The sequence below is a fragment of the Poecile atricapillus genome, chromosome 3, assembly GCF_030490865.1.
Source record: "Poecile atricapillus isolate bPoeAtr1 chromosome 3, bPoeAtr1.hap1, whole genome shotgun sequence".
In the NCBI taxonomy this organism is placed as follows: Eukaryota; Metazoa; Chordata; class Aves; order Passeriformes; family Paridae; genus Poecile; species Poecile atricapillus.
This window is the reverse complement of record NC_081251.1, coordinates 47,012,226-47,023,369: the sequence shown is the minus strand read 5'-3', so window position 1 is coordinate 47,023,369 and position 11,144 is coordinate 47,012,226.

The window sequence follows — 11,144 nt, the reverse complement described above, 5'->3', positions numbered from 1 at the left end:
GCAGGGCTCATTCTGAGATCACATTAGGTCACTCATGGCTTTGTCTCTTTGAATCTGGAAAACCTCCAAGGGCGGAGGCTGTTCAACCTCTCCTGGCAGCCTTGCAGAGGGATAATAATGACCAGTGCCAGCTGTCTGAGGAGATTCCAGATTCAGTTTTCTCTAGCAGCTCCAAAGACACCCCTTTCACTCTCCAGCCTATAAGAAGTGAGGAAGGCCAGAGGAGAGGCACATCCATTCTTCTTCTAGTACTGCAAGAGGAGCACATAGCATTTATTTGAAATGTGTCTTCTCCTTGCATTGCCGTGTTAAAGTATGTGACCAGTGCAAAGGTCACAGTGCAGGACTGGGAATGCTCTGTGTGAGCTAGCAAAGACTGGTCTGACATGAATAATGGTCCCCAGTCTTGGGAAACAGGAGAGAGATATTTCTGTAGGATTACCCATTGGTTTTATGTGGTGTTTTTTGCTGGAATCATCTGGAGAACATGGTGTCTGAGCTGTAGAGAGACTTTGAAACTATGCTTAGAGTATAATTCAGCTGATTGATAGAAAATGTTGGGTTTGGAAGGAGTGGGAGGAATGTTCCTCCCCAAGGAGGACATTCTGGTGATGTAACACATTAAAATGTCATTTTAGGTGGCTGGATGAATGCTCACATGTGTGCATGTCAATCAGCATACCTCTTCAGCCTGAGAAGGGCAGGCTGCTAGGAGCACCACTCCTGCTATACTAGGACTCAGCTCTCAAAAAAGACAACAACGTGCCTTCACTGCCTTTCCTTAACAAATGCATTTAAATGAGGCTGTCTGGACCTCACAGCACCTGCACTACTGACCCCTGCATGTATAAGTAGCCATAAGGCCACAAAGACAGCGGCACTAACTCCTATGCATAAATAGTACACCAGTGCTTTGACCACTGAGTATTGGAGTCTGTGTCTCTGCTAGTATTAGCTCTGATTTAAATAAATGGAGGCAATGTGCCCTTTTCCTCTCCTGCGGGTCTTTAGTGATCCCCCACAACCTAAAAACTAATGTTTTTAATGCCATGTCCAGACTCAGCAATAGTTTGTCTTTATGCTTCGTCCTTGCCAAATCTCCCTTGCAAATTTGATTATATAAAGCATCATTCATTTCCTGAACTAAACCTGCTCTGCTATCTGATGCCATTCTAATACCACCCTGAACAGAATGTAATTTAGTTGTATATTCAGTGACCTCTACATACTGCACACATCTCTTCGCTGCAAAAAAAAATCATCTTCCTGTCTGTGAAATATGTCATGTAAATCTATTGTCTTAAGAGATGGAAAAGTATGAGTTATAAACCCATAAACAGATATAACCATGCATTCTAACTGGATACAAGATCTTAGACAAAATGCCAGAGGTATTCATTATTGATACTTGCTGTGGGCCAGGATTTTCAATACTCCCTAGTGAGCTTGGTGGAGTTACTGGAACAAAACCCATCAAAGCCAGGGTTGGGTTTGGTCATTCCTAATAACTGGATGTTAGTTTCAGACACACACCAGAGCTGGGGGTTCACCTTTTGGCAGGAAGGTTTTTGCACATTGTCCTGTTTTGTTGCTCTTTGGGCATGTATGTTACAAAGAGACCCCTCTGTTTCTGTCAAACCTACTGTTTGTGCCTCTTCCTTCAAATAAATAAACAGATGGGTAAAAAGGAATAGAAATATTACATGACAACATATTGCCTTTGTCTGGCCCTGTCTCACATGCTGTTTGCTCACTTGGGCTTTGGAAGGAAGCTGCCTTCTTCAAAACAACAGTGCTCCAAAAACACTGATAGATTTTGCTAGGAGGTCTGCTTGCTACTGCTAGCAACTTGGGCACACGGAGGAACAGACATCTCCCTGCTGGGAGTGGCAGGGTTTGTTGCCAGGCAGCATGGCATGCTCCAGGTCCTGGGATTAGCCATGCTCAAAGGAATGGTGAAGTTCCCAGCTGGAAGCCTGAGGCCAGGAGCTGTGATGGTCATTGCAGAGGAATCACCTGCCCACCATCAATGCACTGTTGTGAGGTTCCTCTCTTCTCTGCTGCTCAGCTTTTGTAAATTTGTGGCAATTTTGCTTCTCTTCTAATTGAGTTTCAGACAAAAGTTGCACTCAAAAATGTTCCATATCTCTTCTCCTGGAGCACCACCAACAACAGCATATTCTCAACAAGCTGACTAATGAACTTCTCCCAAGGTATTTCCAATGGGACAGAAATTTATCTTGTCCTGCATACCCACTTCAGTAATAGCATGTGCAACACCAAGATTTCTGTTGGAGGGGTAGAAATGCTTTGTACAAGGTTATACCATGTTCCCCACAGTTTGTGGGGGACCCATAGTGTGCCACTGTTTCTGTTTCAGCTGAGCTGCTTCCAAGCTAATTCATAAAGCTCCTCTGAGCTATAACAGAAAACCTCATATATGAAGATATTTACATAGAGGTTTAAGACTAGGTCCCATTTTCAAAACTGTCTTATGCAGGTAGTTGTCTGCATCCTATTTTCTTCTAACAGGCCTTGAACACAGAAAAGATGCCATAAAGTGCTTGTATTCCAAAGCACACATCTCTGAAATCTTTCAGTGACTATCAACAATGTGAAACTAGAAATTCTCAGAATTTTTTAAGTTGACTATTTGTCATCAAAGACAGCCTGAGTTTTCATGTTTCTGGTTACCAGATCATAAAAAAATATCTGTTCACACTGAACAGGATCAGTCTGTGCTCTGCCTAGCTCTGTGGGGCAGGCTCTGTGCAATCAATTCAGAAAGGCACAGGCTGCAAAAAGCAGGCCAAAGTGAAGGTAGAGACAGGAATAAAAATGAAGACAAATTGGGGCCCCATCAAGCAAGGCAAAGAAGCACAACTGCACCAAGCTAACCTATTACACGCTGGAATGGGCCAATTCTGCATACAGCACAGCAGCTCTGCTTTTTTCAGTTTGATGCTGAATTCACTGTGACATAATAAATTCAGATCAGCCCAAACCGTATTTGCAAATCAGCTTTTCTCCTCATAGCCCAGCTCTGTGGGCACTGCAATGCTGGCAGCTCCAGCCTCCCCTGCCTTTCTCCCCCATTGCTGGGCTGCTCTGGAGAGCAGGCAGACAGCTGCTCCTCAGGGAGAAGCGCCATCAGGGTAAATATTTGAGCAGGGCAGCTAATCCTGCATGTCAGGAGACATGTGAATGTCCACCGAGGCTTGTACGGTTCTCAAAGAGTTTCCATTGTTAGTTATAGGAGGAAATAGTAAAGAAGCTTCCCTAACTCCTGATCTATTTACACACGTAGTTTGTATGCCAGCCAAAAAACATTCCTGATGGAAATGAAAATAAGGTCCTAGCCAATGTCCTACCCAAACCTTCCTTGAGGGTAAGGCATGGGAGAGACACAAAAAATGAGTTGTATTTTTTCCCAAGCCACCAGTTGGGGATTTTTATTTTATTTTTTTTATTTTATTCTCAGTACATACTTCATTAACCTTTAAAAAAAACCCCACATAAATAGTGGTGCATTCACATTGCTGTCTCTGGATTTATTTTGGCACTGAAAGACAACCTCATCTCTTTGGTCTACAGGAAATATATAAGATGCCCTCTCCAGACCCAGAGACACACGTAAATTGTAGGGCACTGGCCAGATCTGGTGCCCATTTTACCTGTCAAGCATCTCAGGAAGTGAAACAGCTTAGAGAGGGGAAGGAAGGCTGTGCCTGCTCCTCTCCTTCCTGCTGGTGCCATCATCTCCACTTCTTTTTCCTCATGAATGAAGCAGGTCACCACCACATCCCTCCTCCTGCATACAAGGAAGCTGCTCCAAGTTTCAGGGCTGGAAGGATTTATTCCTTCATTGGATGGGTGCATTAAAAAAAGCAGAATCTGGGGAATTAGTGGTGGAAAGTCCAAAGAGCAAACACTAGGGGGGCACAGCAGACCTGGCCAAGGTCCAGGGTTCACAAAGATGGTAACAACCCATGTTCAGATGCTTGAATGGGAAAATTTTGGAAAAGGCATAAGAGAGTTCTTGTCCCAGCCCCCAGGCTATGTCTTTCAGGGTCTACAAAATAATGAACTATCCAAGAGAAAAAAAGCCCATACCACATGAGGACAAGGGTATGGAGAATAATGTGAAATTTCTTTATTTTTCTACTTAACAATCACACCTCAGCATATTTGTATGAAAGTGCAAAACCTATGGGAAACCCATTTTAAGCATTCACACTTGGTTTATTTTCATTTTCCTTTAGAGAAAAAAGCATAAAAATCTACAAATATCCAATGAAAACCCCACATCAACTCAGAATCTCCAGAGGGATTGCAAGCTTGCCCAGCTTTTAGGAAAATGCAGCTGAGTTGTGTTGGGTTGACCCCCTCAACAATTCAGTTGTACAGTTATGTTTTGCATGCCTGCTGCAGAATTCCCCTGTAAATCATCAGGGGAAAAGCAAACAAACACCTCTGTTGCACAACTATGTCCATTTATTTTATCCCAATTCTTCGGTTCAAATAACATGTTCACCATTACCACCAGGATGAAAGAGAAGAGATGGCAGGAAGGAATCATCAGGTGACTTGCCCAAATTTCATTAGCCATGTGGGTGGAAGGGAAGGACAAGAAAAAAGAGCACAAAACAGGAAGGGGTTAAGGCAGAAGTCTCCCAGCGAATGATTGCACCTGAATCAGGCATCTCCAATCCAGAAAAGCCCACAGGACATTTCAAACAAGTGAATAATGTGTCTGGGATCCAAGGTTTTCAGTACTGTTTTGTCTAAAGGATTATTTCATTAACATTTTCTATAAATGAGTCATGACCTATTGATAGCTACAAAACTCTCCATATTTATTCTTGCAAAAGTTGCACCTCAGAGATATCACCTTATGTTTTTTTGCCTCATTAAAATTCTAGCTTGCCACGTGGTCAGAGGCATGGTGCTGACTCCAAGTGGGACAATGCAGTGTCAGAAAGCAAAACCAGGGAAATCTAAAAGGGATAGAGAAACAGAAGGTTTAGTGCTGCTGGAGCCAGATCATTCATGAGGCTGGTGTCCCATCATCACTGTTCTGGTCTCCTGCCTAGAAGACCTCAGCTACAGCAGAGGGGAGCAGGCACTGTATCTAATACCTCATCCTGCCTTTTCTGTTGACTAGTTACCAGAGAAAGGATACCCTGGAGTACCTGGGCAGACACCCAGGAGGCTTCTGAATAAACCAGGCAAAGCTCTGCACTGCAAAGCTAATTAGGAAAAGGGAAGAAAACCTTCCCAATTTAATTTAAAGGAAGAAAGATATTAGGGTTCTTTTTATATATATTCTTAATAATATTCTCCACCCCTTGCCTTTTTAAATCTCTTTCAGACCACCTTAAATTCACTGGAGAAATGCTCAGTCTTGCATTAGGTACAGCCCTGCCATCTGTCAATTTCTTTTTTTTAATTAAATAGTTGTTTAATATCAGGGGGAAAAAAAATTGCAGCAGTGGCTTAGTTTTTTATTTCAGTCAAATACATGTTTGCTCTCCTAAATGAGTTCAGAAACAAGCAGCAACCCTGACATTTCCTAGGGAATTCAGTCCATCCGGGACCCCATCCAGACATCCCAAAGTTGGACTCCTGCCTCAGAGCCTGTCTTGCCAAAACTGCAAAACCAGCTTCAGTGATGGCAACACTCTGCTCCTGTGGGCATCTTCATGCAGGAAAAGGTTCATTTTATGGGAAAAGGGCTGGGGTTTTTTCTCATAACACTAACAGGTCATGTAGGTTTATCTACACTTCAGAGAGACTCTTTGAGGGAAGACTACCAAGGTACCAAAAGACCCTTTAACCAAAGGAAGAGATGGATAAGAAGACACAACAGTGGGAACCGTAAGCCAGAAAAAGTCTTGTATTTAACAGAATGAACTATAACACAATTTATGGAGGGATGTGGCAGTTCTCTGCTTTTGTTTTAGGTGAGATTCCCCTAGGTGTCCTCCGATGGGGACAGCTACATGTCACTAGGAACCCTTTCTGCTTCTGGAGGTGCTTTCATGGTTCATTTCTTCAAATGGACACTTCATCTTCAGGCTGAAATTAATCACATCTGTTTGAGTATCTCTGTACCTTTTTGTCTCTGGTGACCATCTTGGGGTGGCATCTGAGGAGACAAGTGTATGTTTTCTGTTTAGGCGTCTCTCTGGCACAACTACGTGACTGAAACAAGTAATTGTTCCCAAAGCTTAGATGACAAGGTACATTGTAAGACTTGATGCTCAGACATGCTCAGATGACCCCAGAGGCCTTTCTGGCCTTCTCTCTGTGTTTCTGGGGCTGGCACCACAGCAGAGCCATAGGCATGGCATAGGCAGTCAGGACCAGCCCATGATCCAGATGACTTTGAAAAGTGCGTTTGGTTCCCTGCGTCATATGAGGGGCAATGAGAGGGGATGCCCTTTTAGCAGTGCCCAGGGTGAAGTCACAGGAGAAATCAGCCACTAGCAAGCAACAATTTGGCAGCTCTGCCCAGCACATCACCTTCTATGGGCTTCTTCCTTTCAATATAAAGAGGGCATAAGCAAAAATATTAAAGGAGGCTCACTAGAGAACCTCTGAGCACTGAGGATTCATTCATTGTCACTGTTCTGATTCAAGCCTCTGAAGATATTGAATATGCTCACATTACTCATTCACTCTGAACAGAAGAAATTAGCACTCTGGCTTCTATTTCCATGTACTTAAGCTACATTCAACAGAAAAGAAGCCCCAGGTGGTTTTTGTTGAGACACCCAGGTAAGGTTAGATAAACTGGCAACTGGATTTTTTTTCTTATGAAAATATAAAAGGAGTCATTTAGAAACTGCTTATTTGAGATGCTGTTGCAACTGCAGACAATGGCAGATGTTCCATGAAATATGCTGCTTGGAAGTAGGATATTTAGAACAGTTGCTGTATTCATGGTGGAGAGCTTGCATTGTTCCTTGCATTGACAAGACAACGGTCTTGTCCAGTTTCACATGGTAACTCTTTACTGCTGTGTCAAAACACAGGCAAATTTCCTCTCTGAAAGCCAGCAGGCAGATAAAGGAAACAACTGCAAATAATGCTCTGGTGTTTCTGTACTGACACAGAAACAACAGGGAAAAGCTCATATCTAATCTGCACTTGTGAGGTTTTCCCACCCTCCAGAAGTTCTTCCCCACAATGGACTCAGACTTACTCAAAACCTTTCAGGGGACTTAGTCCTGCCCCAACTGCAGCTGGATCCTGACAAAAATAATGGAGAACCGAGGCAAAAATTGCTTTTCTGAGTCATGTGTCCAATTCAAGGCAAGGTCGCAGTGTGCTGGGAGACAGCCCGGGGTGCACACGCATGGATGAGCGGCACTGCCTGACACCCAGCCTGTGTTATGACAGCAGCGAGAAGGTGACACTGGGCGAATTGCAGAACACGCCACCCAGAGCTTTGCCGTGGGCAAACGCACTCTCACAGACATAGCCCAGAGGATGGAATTGCAGTGGTACAGAAGGATAAAGCTCAGCTGTCAATTAAATCTCAGCAAAGTCTCACTTAGCATCCACGTTGCTCGTACGCATGTGTGGGCAGCCTGAACTTTGCCCAGATGGAGAGGAGGCTGGAGGGGAGGACAAAATGTCACACCAGTTCAGGCAGGGTGGTCACACCATCTAAATCAAGCAGCTCATGTATGGATTGTAACACCTCAACTCCATGCACAGCTCACATTGTCTTCAGGCATCTTCAAAGCAATGAACTGAGCTCAACTTTTCCTCAGTGATGCTGGACCTCCAGCTGCTCACACTCTCCCAGACACAGCCAGGACTCAGCGTGGGTCTGGAGCCCTTTGCAGTAGTTAGGGCAGAGACACTGATCCAGTTTTGGGGAAAAGTGAATTTATTAGTACAGATATGAGCAGTGCTGTGCCTGCAGCCATCAGGGCCAGGTAATGGTCTCTGATCTGTTTTATTATAGTGGAGAGACAGCCTCTGGGTCTAAAATGTACCTGGTCATTTTTCCATGTACCTTCTGCTAACAGAATCCATAGTGCAATTGCCTATTATGCACTAAATCAGGAAATTACTATCATTAAAAATCACTTTATTCAATCAGTTTTATAGTCATCTGGCAGTTGCCAACTTTTGTCTTCAACTGCACACTGAGACTTTGTCTATGTGACTCTCAGCCCTTTGTAGATCTCTTGGAAATACCAAGTACGACTTTAAAATGTCTAGCTGGGGTCCTGCAAACAGTTGCCATGGCAGCATGGAAATCTGGCCCAGCAGAATATCTTTGCTTGCCTTTCCAAAGGTGACAAACCATTCAGAGCATCCAGTGGATACTTCTTTAAAACAAAGTGGGCTTAAAGATAACTTGGTTTGTCCTTCTGTCTTAAAACAACAACCTGAGACCTAAAATCAGTAGTCACATAAGAAAAGAGGGAGGCCACTGGCATGAGAGGCCTGATAGGATCAGAAACCCATGTAAGCCTGTTGTGAAATCAGAGCAAGTCCCCAGCAATGAGAGGACAGATGTGTTGCTGTTGGTGGTTGGAGCAGCCCTCAGCACAGCAGCGCCTCAGTTTTCCCTTTGCTTCCTGCAGATGTCTGTCACAGTAGTGATTATTGCCATTGAAAACACCTGCCTTTATTCTCCTTCCTTCCATTCCTTCTGACAGGATACATTACTGCACTCGAAAAGCAAACAGCTTTTGCAGTTCTCTGAATATCAGTGCTGTTATAAAACATTTAGAAAAAATGTACACAATGCAGAAAATAATACTGAACATCAGTTTTTAGTATTTTCATCATGCCATAGGAATGCCTAATATTTAACTGGTATAAGAGCTGAGAGTACCTTTCCTCCAGGACCCCAGGCCTTAGTTCTTCAAAGACTTCAGGATGAGCTTTCATCTGACCAGTGCAGTTGCACAGAGGGACTATTTGATGTGCACAAAGGTTTGTGCCTAAGTATTTGTTGGGCTGGAGCCTGACCTGATGAGCACAGAAAATTGGAGAAAACTACGAGTAGCAGATCAGTTCAATCTTGCTTGGACAAAACCAAAGCAGTGCCAAAAGCCATTTAGGACAGGTAACTTCTGACCCTTTGAGAGAGAAATCCAGGAGTTCTTAAATGCTCAGGTTAACTGAGTTCCATCAAGGCCTGAGGTATACAAACATCCTTAGCTCCATCAAGTTGCTCACATTACATGTCCAGCTCTACAATGATGAACACAGGGAGGTAACAAAGGGAATCCCTCATTATTTATGCCCTGTCACTTGATCTATAATTTAAAATCTCTGAGATCCCTACATCTTTATTTTCAACCTCACCCAACACAGAGCTTTATTTTGAGCCAGGCAGCTCCAGATCTGAGTGCAGAACTTCCTGTTGACCTATATTTCTGTCTGCAGACTGTCCAGTCTGGATATGAGCAACCCCTTCTCCTGTGTAAACAAGTCCAATAACAATAACACAAGCATATTCCCAGCCTGCCTGAATCTGAAATTCAACCACTTTACTATCTTGCTCCTTTTAAATAATGACACTTTTTAAGTCTTCTCTGAATGTATCCCAGACATTTATTTGTAAGCTATAAGGAACTCCCACATTTATCTTCTCTAGTGCAGCCTACATGACTTATTGCATCTTCTTCTATATTTGCCTTCTCCTATTCTCCATCAGCTTTTTTATCTTCTTTTTGTACTTTGACTCACACCCAATCTCTGATGGAGCTCCTGCTAGTGCGTGTTCCAAGGAACAACACTGTACAGGGTGAGGGGCTCCCTTTGGTCCAGGCTCCCTCAGCCATCATTTCTCCCAAGTGACTCCTTGTTCCCAGCATGGACCTTGCACATCAACAGCATAACAAAATAAGGGGACAACTAAGCTGCAGCTTTTCTCCAGGTGCTGTGTTTTCTGCAGGTGTTTTTTCCTCTAAGAGGTGATCTCTTTCCTTATAAGGGGTGGGAGGGAAGGAAGGAGGAATAGAAACATATCTGGGTCATAGCTTCTTTCTTTGGGTTTTTATTACCCCTCCTTTTACGTAAGACATGTCAGTAGTTTGGAAGCCCTGTAGTGAAATCCTCTTGTTGACAGTCAGGGTCGGAGCAACACATATTGGAAAAACCATAACAGAATAAAAGCTTATACAGGTTTTCTCCAAACTCAGCTGCCATCCCCAGCCAAGACTAGCTGCTCCCCAGCAGCCCAAAGCACAGGTACCCCATGGGATGATGGCCTGAGTGCCTCTGTCTCCACAGTCAACACCTGCCACCCTCAGAATAGGCTGGCCTTGGCCAGAGACAGTGCTTGCAAAGGAGCTGGTCACTGCCTCATGGGTTGGGGTTTTTCAGACTTACTGTTGATTAGGTAAGCCAGTCTTTCTTGAAAATGTGGGAGGAATTTCAGGGTTAATAAAAGAAAAGAAGGAGAAGCAATGAACCAGCCCAACATGGATACCTGCATGCCCAGCAGCTACAAGGGAGACTGTTCAGGGTGCCTCTCTGCTGGCCATGACTACTTGGAAATCAGTGCTTTGACTTGACTGTCAGCTGCACTTTCTCCTGGCTTTGCCTAGGCTCTTGTAGACAGCTACCTTGGTGAGGCTGGCAGGAGACTAAAAGCACTTGCTCCTCAGGCTGTCTCTTTTGTCTAAGTGTGGGTGGCAACACACACCGTTTCACAATCATTATTCTCCTTTACAGAGGGGCAGGGGGGGGGAGTTTGGGCTGAATTTTGTAGTGAGGAAAGACTGAATGTTTCACAGTCCCCTTTGTGTCCTGCCAAGGTCTCATACATCGAAGAAATCCTTATTTCTGCAGGAAGTGGAATATCTGGTAGGAGATAGGAGAGTAATTGCCCCACATCCAGCAGCAAGTCCAGCAGATCCTACATTTCTCTCCACTCGGGTTATTAATGCCATTTTGGAAGTGTCAAGCAGAGCACTCTGGAGAAGCCTATATCCTGATAATCAGGAAAAACCCACAGAAAATGTGAAAGAGGCTTTTACTGTGATATTCCTGGATGGCTACAGCTCTGAGGGGCAACCACTGGAGATTTCTTTTTATAGCAACAACAGCTCTACTGTCACCTAATGGGGACTGAGAATTTGGGTCATAAGCTGGAGCTTTTGCAGAGG